This window comes from Labrus mixtus, chromosome 10 (genome assembly GCF_963584025.1).
Source record: "Labrus mixtus chromosome 10, fLabMix1.1, whole genome shotgun sequence".
In the NCBI taxonomy this organism is placed as follows: Eukaryota; Metazoa; Chordata; class Actinopteri; order Labriformes; family Labridae; genus Labrus; species Labrus mixtus.
Window position 1 is genome coordinate 2,386,386 of NC_083621.1, and position 12,867 is coordinate 2,399,252.

The following is a 12,867-nucleotide window of genomic DNA, read 5'->3' on the forward strand; positions in this document are numbered from 1 at the left end:
ACAAGGCCTTTGTCTAAAATGTCTAGAATTGATGTTCATCCCATTGAAGCTTCTGTGAGGAGTTTTACGAAAAAAATCAGGAAATTAAATTTGACTTTTAGAATTATTTAAGTTGTGAGATCATTTGTACCATTCTGACATAAACCAATATTATAATGAATATTAGTTAAGTTACTTTATTGTAAATACTGCCACATGCAGAGGACAAACTGAGGATAACAAAACAAGAAACAACAACAAAAACCAAGAGACACAAAAGAGAACAGAAACAGTTATTATGCACAATATATCAATTTCTCCCAAGAGTTATGAGATAAGGACCGACCGCTTATTAATCAAGTATAAAAAGTTAAACAAATATGAAGTTTAATTCGTCACTGGTTGGTCAGAAAGTGACCCATCGATTAACAACTTCTCATTCTCTTGTAGTTTACATGGATCACCAGCAGAGGGCGCCAAAAGTTAATTAAATCAATTAAAACAGCGGTTCCTCTCAGGCTGGAGTAAATCATTATAGATAAATAATAAAACTGCACATCTGAAAAAGGTCTCAGAGGATTTTAATACAGCAGACGTGCTGAGTAGTGGTTGATTTTATCTTGTTTCACCAATTTCATTCATAGCTATGATTTTTATGTACATGTAGTGTCTCCATCCCGTCTGATCCTTTACACCTCAGACACAGAGACGATTTTAAACCCTGTTATCTCATCACTTCTCGACTACTGTAACCGCCTTTTTACCTGCCTGAAACAAAAATCTAAAGCGCGACCACATCACACCTGTTTTAGCATCTCTACACCGCGGCTCCCTCTGTGTTTTAGAATTGATTTTAACATTTTACTGATTACTTTTTAAGCTCTCCATGGCCGTTTCTCCCAGCTACATATCAGACCTTTTCCTACCATATGAACCTGACTCGTACTTTGAGATACTCGGGAAGAGGTCTCCTGGTCGTTCCAAATTCAAGACTAAGAACTATAAAGGGGGACTAAAGAGCCCGAGGAGATCAGGTCAGCCGAGTCACTCATTTCTTTTAAGTCTCTGCTGAAGACACACTTTTACCGGCGAGCCTTCCCTGATTTTATATCTTAAAGTGATTGTTAATTCTTAATCTTTGCCTCCTTTATTACTCTATGACCCGCCTGTTTTTTGCCGTCCTTGTGAAGCACTTTGTAACATGTTTTTGAAAAGTGCTCTATAAATAAATGTTATTATTATCTTATTTCTCAAAGTCTTTCATTAAATATTCTTAATTTAAGAAATCATAAGCAATCTGAATGTATCCATTATTACAGTTTTACAGTCTCCAACCCGGCAGGCCGACTTAAACCTCAAAAAAAAGAAGAAGAGAATCCTGCAGCTCCTCAGACGGGAGAGCAACACTGTATTCAGCTCAATTTATGAGGTATCATGGCGGGTAATGAAGCGGAAAGGTCAGGGGGGAATGTGTTTTTATCCGCTCTAAACCAATAGGTCACATTTCCACTTTCAACGCCACGACTCTGTGACTGCAGCTGCTGCACCGTTTCGGTTAAAAAAACAATACACTCACCTTGGCCCACTCGTACATCACATCGCCCAATTCTCCATCTTATTGGCAATGTCACACAGAAGGGGGCTGCCGCGGGAGATATGACAGAATAGATTTACAGCCTCAGATATCATATAAACAGAGTGTAATGTAAGCCATACATTATGAATCCAATTTGTTTGGCCCAGATCAGCTGGGGCGGGGGTCGCTCTGCGGCCACTAGATGGCAGTATGCTGGTAGATATGGAGGTCACTGCTGCACTGAGGGGACTTTAAATGTGTTAGCAAGCAATTATATTTTACAGCCATGAGTTACTGTGACATTCAAACTTCATCAAAACAAGACAGAAAATAAATAAAAACATTAAAATGCATCTTTTTCCTCGATGGAGAATTTTAAAGCGCATTGCAAAATTATTCCTCACTATAAACAACAAGGCCGGTCTCGAGTCCACTTTTTGTAGGGGCTGGTCTCAGAATCAAAAGCATTTTGACTCAGTCTTGTGTCAGTCTCAGACTGGGCGTACTGCCGGCTGAATCTGCGGCCTGACGGCAGCGATTTAAACTCCATGGACAAGGGATGACCTTTGATCTGCCAGGATTGACTGAGTCTACAAACACTTCACTTTATATAAATAAGAGAGGTCAGAGAGGGACAAAACAGTAATTCTTCTGTTGTGGTTCTGATGCTGAGTGACCCGTACCAGGTCACCATGCAGAAAGTAAAAACCGATTAAATTAAACAAGAATAAAACACACTGCACACACTGATGAGCTTTTTTTGCAAACAGCCTCAGTTTGAAGGTCAAAGGTCAGTTTGTCATCGATGATGGTCCCCAGGTCGGCATGTTTCAGCTCTTACACAGAGAAATGCTTGTACTAGTGAAGACATTAGGGGGAGCCGTGCACACACTTTACACAACGACAACTCAATTCATCATCGTGCACCTCATTGCATCCAGATGGCTGAAGAAATGTGATAAACTTCTCAGAGGACAGATGTGTTTTTTCGCCTCAAGGACACGTCGTAAGAAGTATGCAGAAGCAGAACCAGCAGGACCAGGTTGGGGAGTGTGTCATAATGATGTACGACCCTTCGGATGGTGGTCATGGGAAAAACCAGTTCTCTTCTTTGAGAGAGAAGACTCATGCATTTCTCCTCAGATAAACATCAGCCTTTTACAGCAGGACGTACAGGCCGGCCGAGAGGTCACTTCATGGTCACGGGTTATCAAGAGTGATTACTGTAACTGCGTCTCTCTGCTCTTGGGTTATGTCGTCTCACTAATCTGCAGTGGCAGCTCAATAACAGAAGCTGGGATATTTTATGATTCTGTAACAGAGAAGCTTTTACGTCCGACTGCTGAAGAAGAATCTTCTGGTTTCAAACGCTGATTTTTCTGAGTCTAGATTGAAGTGCTTTTCATACATTTTTGTATGTTTTGCAACTGAGAAGAAACAGAACAAGGAGTCACTTTTGAAAAAAAAACTAGTTATTTCACAATGAGGTCATGCGGCTTCTTTTTCAGTCAGTCTTAAGTCAGCTTTAGGTGACACTTTTATGGAAGTGGAATAACCTTTGTGTCAAAAGAAAGTGCAACCAGTAAACCCTGATCAGCAGGTCTGAGGGTGTCTCGTCTCCTGAGGCAATGACGCATAAAGAATGCTGCAGGAGAAGCAGACGAAGCAACAGAGTCCTCTATACGACGCTTTAATGAGAATATTTGTCTTCATATCAATGCTATGTGCAGTTCAACAGAATGACAACATGAACTAAAGGGTGGAGAAGAACATACTGGAGAACAGGAAACATAATGCAGCAGGTTGATTACGTGCATGCATGGAGATCGTAGCGGTCTATGGTTGCGCACCGATCAAGTCCTGCTGCGTTCTCACATCAGCTCAGTCGGACTTTCTGCAGACAAAAATACGAGTGGTCTGGCAGGAGAAATTCCGGGCAAAGCCTTGAGCACCAGCATGAAACCAAAATAACTCTAGCTGCATTTGTTGTGTTAGCATGCTAATGCTAGCACGCTGTAGTTAGCTCGTACCTTCATATTGCATGTAAATTTACAGGAAATGACCGTGATCTAAAAAGGCTTACATGACATTCAAATAAGCAGTGAGTACAGTATGTTATTCTTCTTTTCTCTAGTCCCTCAATTAAAAAACTTTTATACACGAGGGGAGGAGTCAGCCGGCCGTCCCGTCCATGTAAACACGCTGTAGATGTGACTCGACAGCGGGACTCGGGTGTCACAGTCATGACTCACAGAGTTATTTTCAGAGGACTCGATTTCTGCAACATTTATGTGTAAAATGTTGCACATTCAGCCTTTAACGCAAAGTATATCGCTCAGGTCGAACTCCATGAAGCACCTGCTGAGGAAGATATGAAGCTGTGGTTGAAGCTCTAAAAAAAGTACCGTGTGTTTTTGACAGATATGTAATGACAACGTAGAGCAGAGAGCTCTCAAAACAGCGAGGATTTTCCTCCAAATGATTATTAACTACGACTTGCAAACATGTCGTCGCATCACATTTTCTGTCTAAGCATTGCTACAGAAAAAACAAAAGAAGAGGAAAGACCAAAGACATGAGCGCTAACAACATGAGAAACAACGAAACTGTAAAATATGTTTTTATAACTAATCAACAACCCTTTCAACACCGTGCCATCGAAGGTGTTCAGCCCCAACACGTCGACTCTTCAAGTCGCACCACCACCATGTTCACCTCTGCACTCACACACACACACACACACACATTCCCTCCATCCCCTTGAATATTCACGAGTGACTTCCCTGAAGGACGCAAATCATGAATGCATGAGCTGTCTGTAGTCCAGCTCCAGTGAGTTTTGCTCCAGGTGCCTGACAGGCTGACAAACTTCAACAACAGCAAGGCCAGGACTCACTCAGGTACACGTCATCAAACATGCAGGTAAGCACAAGTACATCCAGACTGAAACATTTACACAGCACTTTAATGTTTCCCCAACAACACTTCAGATTCATCAGGTACAAACACACTGGGATGATGAACTCCCAGTGGATGCTGTTACACAGCCGGCCTCGGCAGCAGATGCTCCACTGGGAGACTTTAGGATGATATGTTTAGACAAGGCAGGTGAGAGGTCGCACCTTCCGAGTCCTGCAGCAGTTACCCTCCACAGACCCGTGGGAAGCTAATGACGCCATGATTAAATCTAAAAGCAGGGTATTTTGGGAAGCGTAATTAGGTAACAGGGGAGAAAAAAGGGCAAGAGTGAGAAAAGTTGCAGGAACACAAGTGCAGTTCAGCGAGCGGACTCAAGGTGAACACATGCAGAGTTCATATCTGCATCAGTCTCTGCAATACCTGGACACAGAAGGCGGCATGGGTTGACCATAATCACCTCCAAAATAGAAAAAGCCTGGAGTGGATCGTTATGTGGAAGTACAATAGTCAAACAAAGCATCTCCAACCATCACAGGAAACATGATGCACGTTGTAAACTGAAATGTAACCCAGCAATTATACTCATTGAAATGTGATAGGAAGCAAGGTCATGGCAGCTAAATGCATTAGGTAATTGTTCACTTGTATTCATATTACAATCACACATTGTTGTCATTAAATCCGGCTGAGTGCAGGTAGAGCGGCAGATAAAAAAAACAACAGGAGCTGAAGAGATGAGCTGCTGTTAACCTGACACATAAACCCATCATCGCTTTGAGTTGAACCATTTATCTAAAGCGCAGCTGACAGTGAAGAGCTCGGAGAAAACATGAACATGACGTTTACTACCGCAACATGAAGGGTTTCAGATAGTCAGGATAAGATGCACGGACCCTGAGCAACAAGCTGGCATTTATATATATTTGAAAGGGAAAGGACACTGATTCATATTACAGCTAAAACTGAAGCAGTCTTACACCATGTGATTATTTAGAGTAGTTTTTACACCTTATTAATGAGTGACATCACACACATGGGCCTGAAATACACTCATGCACACCCCCCACCCCTCTGTTTGTCCCTATCCTTCTTCCTGGATCTTATCCCATCTCCCTCTATCCCATTTGTCTTTAGCAACATAACAATGAGTAAAGTATTTTATCTGCTTTGTGTGAAGTGTCTCGAGGTAATAGTTATGAATTGGGGCTATACAAATCGAGATTGACTGATCGGGAGTTGGAGGTGAGGTGCCAGTTCACTTCCTGAGCACTGCTGAGCAAGTCCTTGAGCAAGGCACCGGATTTCCAACTGCTCATGGTGCCCCCCCTCTGTGCAACTCGCTCACCCCGACATCCCTCCAATAATGCATATCCATATGTAGGATCCTATTTGTGTCACCAGTAACCAATTTCCATACTTAAGTCCGTACTGAGACTTGACCCCGCGACCCTTCCAGTTCTCAACTCCGGTCCCTACAGACTGAGCTACTGCTGCCCAAACAACATTAACACATCTTCATGGGCATATTTCCACAGGCTTCACAAGTTACATCCTCCCCATCATTTAATTTCATTTAGGTCTATTTATTTGGATCCTGCATTAGCCCAACTGAGGTACCAACTTCTTTCCCTGGGGTCCACACTTCTATAAAAATCTACAAAAATATATTTTCAAAAATTCAAGTGAATAGTGAAAAATTGTAATTCTAACAATAAATAGATAACATGGGATGAAACAGTTTCAACATCATTAGTTTGAGCTACATTTCCAAGTGCAACTTTGTCCATTTGTTTTCCAGTGAGCCACAAACAAACCTCTCAGAAGAAAGCGCAACAGCATCTCCTTGAATCCACCAAACAACATCCAAAGGAAAAAGTAGATCATCCACAGCTTACAATAATCATTTCAACCAAACAGCCATTATCAAAAAGCAGCAGCATCACAAAATTAAATGCAGTAAGCCATGCAAGCAACACATTGAATGTAACCCAGCAGCACTCATTTCTGATAAAACATAGTACATTTAAAACAAATGCACAGCGCGGGAAAAACTCACACAATGAATGTAAACACAAGCAGCAGACTTACCTGGTGAAGGGTCTCAGGAAAATGTCGAAGTGAGGGGTCCAAAGATTCCACAAACACATCCGGGCTGAGAGCTTCGGCGTTGGGCTCCAAGTGCGCAGTCCAGGCCGCAGCTGAGAGTTCATGGGACAAAAAAAAAGAAGTTATTTTTCCATGAAGACGTTTTTACGACGTAAATAATCATCAACAGGTAGCAGATGTTCAAACAACATGCTAACAGCTACGGTCGCTACAGTTAGCTTAGGAGCACCTTGAAAAAAGCCAAACCGAGGGCAGGGCCGTGCCAGTTCAAATAGACCGCCAGACTTCAAAGGGCGTATCGCAGCGCGGGAAGGACGTCACGTGAGCACTGCAGGTGCCCACCTGAACTTAATTTAAAGGGAAATACGCCATAAAAACGTTAATTAAGACACATAGGTTAAATGTTTGTGGTGACTTTGGTTTCTGTTATTCATCTCATAACAAAATGACCAAATAAAGAGAAGTTGGTTTTCAATCCTGACAAATACTCTTCTATTAAAAACAAGTGTTTCCATAATAGTCCAACCTCTATTATACCTGAGTAAAGTTAGTATACTTCACTTAATTTAATTGTAGTCGATGTCATTATATCAAACGCATCTTTCCATATAGTACTTATATAGGCTATTAAGATGTAACATAATAGTTAAATAATAATAATAATAATAAAAATACATTTTATTTATAAGCGCTTTTCAAAAACTCAAAGACACTGTACACATTGTTAAAAAAAACAGAAAGAACAGCACAGTAATGACAGACTAACAGACATTGCAACATTACACACAAATCATAAAGATAACAACAATAAAGGTAAAACAACAGAAAACAGAAAATGTGTAATGTTTTATTTTTGTTGATTGTTTTAATAATTTTGCTTTGGCAGTAACGGCTGTTTCTGTTCATGCCAATAAAGCATCTTGAACTTAAACGTTAAGTCTTTTAGATGACTGTCAAAATTTACCTGTATTCTTTTTTTAAATATATCTTTGTTTTAATAACATTTCAACCACACTTTTAGACAGATGGATACTTTCTTAATTGTTTGCAGGAAATGTCAGATAGCAGCTGCTGCAATCACAGCAAACAACATGTCCGGACAAAGACAAACATTTAGTCTCATAAAAACATCAAAAATACTCAAATCAGTTTTTTTTAAAAGACACAAATGTACTAATGATAGCTAAATAAACAACACCTGAGATATGTGATTAAAATGTGTGAGTGTGATTATTTCTGCACATTTGTCTGGATACTTTTGCAGCAACATTGTGGTTTAATGTTGGATTGTGAGCGTACACAGGTGTGTAGCTTGTTGTATTTTATTCCTCATGAAACAGTCCGATGTGACTTTCAGAGAGAGGACTACCTGCAGCGTTCAGTCCTGCACCTCGACGGGGTCGGTCTGTGCTCTGTTGTAAATGGACACCAACGTACTGATTTGCAAAGTAAATCATATAAGCTTGACTTCAATTACACAAAACATGCAGAGACTCATTCTCCTGAAGACACTGTCTCCGTTTAAGTTACAACTTGTACCCTTCGTTGGACTGTGTTCTTTGCTTTAACTTCTGAGTCAATTTTATTTGTTGAATCAATTTCTCTGAGAATATGCCATCCAGGGTTTTTTACTTTCTTTGACCTTAAACCCGGCTGCCAAGTTGATTTATAAATGTTTTCTAGATTCAAAGATCAGGGCCTTTACTTTTATACAGGCCCAACCGCAGAAATGTCTGGGCCCCTGAAAGATCCAGAGAATGGGCCCTCAAAGGATATGATTTAAGTCAATGTATGCACTTGACCTGTTCGGACTGAGTCGTCCCAACAACCACCGCCGTCCTCTTTCATGCACGGCCTGCTCCGACCTCCAACTCAGCGGCGAGGAAGTGTGGACAACAGGAACGAGAGGAATACAAAGGAGAAATCCATCCTGCATCTTATCCCATGTGCTGTTTTGTAAAGCATCTCAAAATAACACATGTTATGAATTGGCGCTGTATGAATAATGAATGATTAATTGACTGAAATTAGTTTGTTTATAAGTTCTTGTTGGTGCCCCAGAAAGCGTTCCCCTTTATCTCCCCTCATGGGCAGCCCTGGTTTTATATTGCCAAGCCAATTTCTTAGAATAGACTCAATATACCATAATGCAATGCAACTGGGAGTATTTTCCTATTAAGATGTAGTCACATGATGTCATAGTGTTGTTGAGATTAGGAGCCGAGTGCAGGAGACAGATACGTGAAGGTAGTGAGGATACTCCAGTGTGGCTGGAAGACGGCAAATGGGAGACGATGGCGCATGGCAGGTCAGAGACTTTGAACCAACAGGAGGAATAGTTCTCAGGATAACGACACATAAGAGGCTTGAAGCGTGTAACTAGCACTGTAATCTGGTTAAGAAAATGATCTGGTGGAGGAACGGCTGATGAGCTGACATGCGCTCAGGTTACAAGGGGAGTGGGAGCATCAGACAGACAGAAGGACGGATAAGGGAGCACAGGAGACACTCTGTAAATGGGAAACAAATGGAGAACAACCAGCTGTTTGTCCGTCGACCATCTCATCTCAAAAGAGGTTTCACACCCTTAAAACCCGGACTACCAGACTGAGGAACAGCCTACTTGGTGACCAAACCTTAAAGTTGAGATCAGAGATGATTTGTTGCTGAGTTGATGCTCTACTCTGTTGCATTTTGCTGAATTTTTAAGCTTGCCAAATTTCAGATATTCTCCAGTACCTGCAGAATTCATTTCAAACATGTACATTTAAATGTCAACAGAAAGAAGAACCAAAGACAAACTGTTGAAGATGTCATGTATTCAGGCCCGGTTCTACGAGGGTGCACAAGGTGGCATTGCTCCCTCATTTTAAATGTACGCACCCTCAATTGAATGGACGCAACAACAAAAATAGCGATTTTTAAATGACAACAGTGACTCAGATTGTGTTTAGAAAATCCATGATCTGATTGTCATTACATGTGCAAGAGACCTTTCTGTTCACCAGGGAGCACATGATGCACCCATAACACCGCTAAGCTACCATACGCTAGTTTTAAAGAGGACATATTATCCCCCTTCTCCTCCTTTTTCAAACAGTCCCCCTGTGGTCTAAATGAAACATCCGTGCTTTGTTCAAAATATAACATGAATCAAGCACCAGAGGAGGTTTGTGACCCTGTATGAACCAGCTCTCTCAGAACGCTCCGTTTTGGTGTGTGTGTCTCTTTAAATGCAATGACCCCCCCCCCCCCCCCCGAGTTTTACCAGTCACTCACTCGTTCGCTAGCGAGAATAAAAATGGCTCAAAAGTTTTGCTCTAGCCTGGGGGTGGAGTCCATGGGTGGAGATATCAGGGGAGGGGAGGGGATTTTTTATTTTACCAGAATCCCACTGTGACATCACAAGGAGAGCACATTTGAAACAGAGCATTTTCCTCTGTGTTGTAAGACTTATGCAGACCACAAACAAAGGACTGGATGATTTATTTCACATTTTGTGGGTCAGTAGACTCTCAGGTTACCCAAATATATGTTCAGAAACACTGAAGAAGTGGATTTTTTTTTTAAATTGCTGTTCCTGGTCACTGTAAATGCACCCCCTTTAATCTCAGATGCACCCTAAATCATTTGGGCCTGCATGTTTTTGATCGAACATTTGTACTGTGGTGACAATTTTTTGGCACATCTGAAAAACATGTTGTGTAATCTTTCCATCAGTCCATGTTAAATCATCTCAGTTTTTGGCCAATTATTTGTGTATGACATCATGAGTTGATGGGCTGAGAGTCCAAGTTCAGCTGCAACATCATCAGGCCACCATCCAAAGGTAAACTGGTGTCTAGACAGTGCTCTGTGGTAAGAAGGTTCAACCCGCGATGTAGAAAGCTTCACTGGTTGCCGCGTGTTTTTGTGCATGTTTAGAAGAGTCTGCGTCCGCCTGCAGCTCTGTATGCAGGATCCAGGTGAAAGTTGAGGTGATGCAAAAAGGGGTCAGTCCACTTTATCTGATGTGTACTTTTTTGCTCGTTGAAAAAGTTCAATAGGTTGGTAAAGCAATCATTACGACAGTATTTCAAAATGCTTGGAAATCGCTGCAATTGTTGAACAAAATGACTCATCATGAAAATTGGGTGAAACATACGGTGGGTCTTGGGTGAAAAGTGAGTTTTTTTGACTTGCACAATGAATGTACACATGTAGTCCAAGTACATTTTGTTTGGTAATATATGCAAGTATGCTTGCATTTAGTTTGCAAAAAAGGAATCTCAGTATCTCCTCGATTACTGCTGAATGGGAACAGAATGATCTACATGGTATAGCCTGAGTTTAGGATGAATTGTATGAGTTGATTGATCTTAAATTGATGAAGAAAGAAAATTAAAATGATGGTAAAATGGGAACGAAATCAATGAATTCAGCTTCTCCCATGGTGTCCTTGACATGAGAGGAAACAAGCTGTATTGAATAAAATAAACTTGATTAAGATAAGATAACTTATCACTTTATTGTCTGTTTGCACATAACTGAAGCACAATCAAATCACATCACATTTAAGATAAGATAAGATAATCCTTTATAGATCCCCAAGTGCAAGTGTTGCAGCAGTAAAAGACGCATCGCAACGCAAGAAGAGCACGCATATTCAACTATTTTTATTAAGTATTAACCCTTCTATTGTGTTAGGGTCATTTTTGACCCGTTTTCAACTTCAGATATGTAAAAAATGCCTTTTAGGTTTTTTTATTGGCACAAGATTTTATGATATCCTCAGAAAAAGCTTTATAAACACACAAACTAAAACTACACACCAATAAAGATCTTAACTTTACACTGAAAACTTTACAGGACACTGAGACATATTAAGAGTTTCAGTTAAAGGCTTTATATGTGACTTTTTGATCCAGCAGATGTCGCCCTTGAGCACCAGCATGAAACCAAAACAACTTGCGCTGCGTTGTTGTGTTAGCATGCTAATGCTAGCGATCTTTATTATGCTGGTATCTTCACACTGCATGTAAATTTACCTGAAATGAGCGTGATCTAGAAACACAGTTAAGCAGTGAGTACAGTATGTTATTCTTCTTTTCTCTAGTCCCTCAATTAAACAACTTTTATACACGAGGGGAGGAGTCAGCAGGCCAGCTGTCCCGGCGATGTAAACAAAGTGGAGATAGGACTCGGAAAACTCGGAAAGCATAACATTTCATTATATTGCACTATATTATATTATATTATATAACTGCACTCTGCATTACTGTGGTACAACACTGCCTCTCTTCTCTGCTGTTTTACATTACTTGCTGCTATTTACCATGGCAGTGTGACAGCTACTGTGGGGAATGTCAGTGTTCAGGATAAAGACCGACTGATAGGACGCACTGCTGTTGTACAGTCTGATGGCGGTAGGCACAAAGCAGCGGCTGAAGCGCTCAGTTTTGCACCTGGGGGGATGAGACTATAGCTGAAGGAATTTTCTCAGTGGAAAGGGTAAAGGAAGTCTGTTTCTGCAGTGTGCTATAACTAACTTGGTTTGACTTCTACCCTGCTGCAGTGGTTATAGACATTCAAATGTCTAGAAATGAGCAGTCTTGTCGCTTAGCGTCTTCTTTGCTTTCGTGCATCACATCAGTATTTATTTCAGTCTATTTCATAACCAATAAAAAACTCATAACAGCTATAAATCTATCTCCAGCAAAGTATGTTGTATTTAATCTTTTCTTAATTAAGACTAGTAATGCTTAGTTAAATCCTGGTTGTATATATTCACATTCTTAGTTTTGATATTTTTAGTGCTTATTTACTTTGTATTTAATATTATATTGTGTTTAGATTTGCTAATATTGTGTTTTTTACTCATATTGTGTGTTTGGATAACCTGCTGCTGTAACGCCACAATTTCCCAGTTTGGGCTCAATAAAGTAATTCTATTCTATTCTATAATAAAAAAAAAAAAATTGGAATCAGAGTAAGGGGCCCCTGATGGCTGACAAACTTTAAACCACAACAGTTTCTCAAAATGTGCAAATTTTATTTTGCAGTTGGAAACCTCCTCAAGGGGGCCCCATCTGACCGCACCTTCTCATTGCCCTGCTAATCGTTGCATGCATTGTTGCTGTGACCAAACCAAAGTTTGTCAATGAAAGTCACCAAAGAAAATGAAGAGGAGTGAAAAAGAAAGAGGAAGAGGATTAATCGTTGGGACACTGGCACGAGGGGCCCCCAAATTAATTTCTGCCAGGGGCCCCAACAGACTCTATCATCGTCACTGGTGAACACATTTAAAC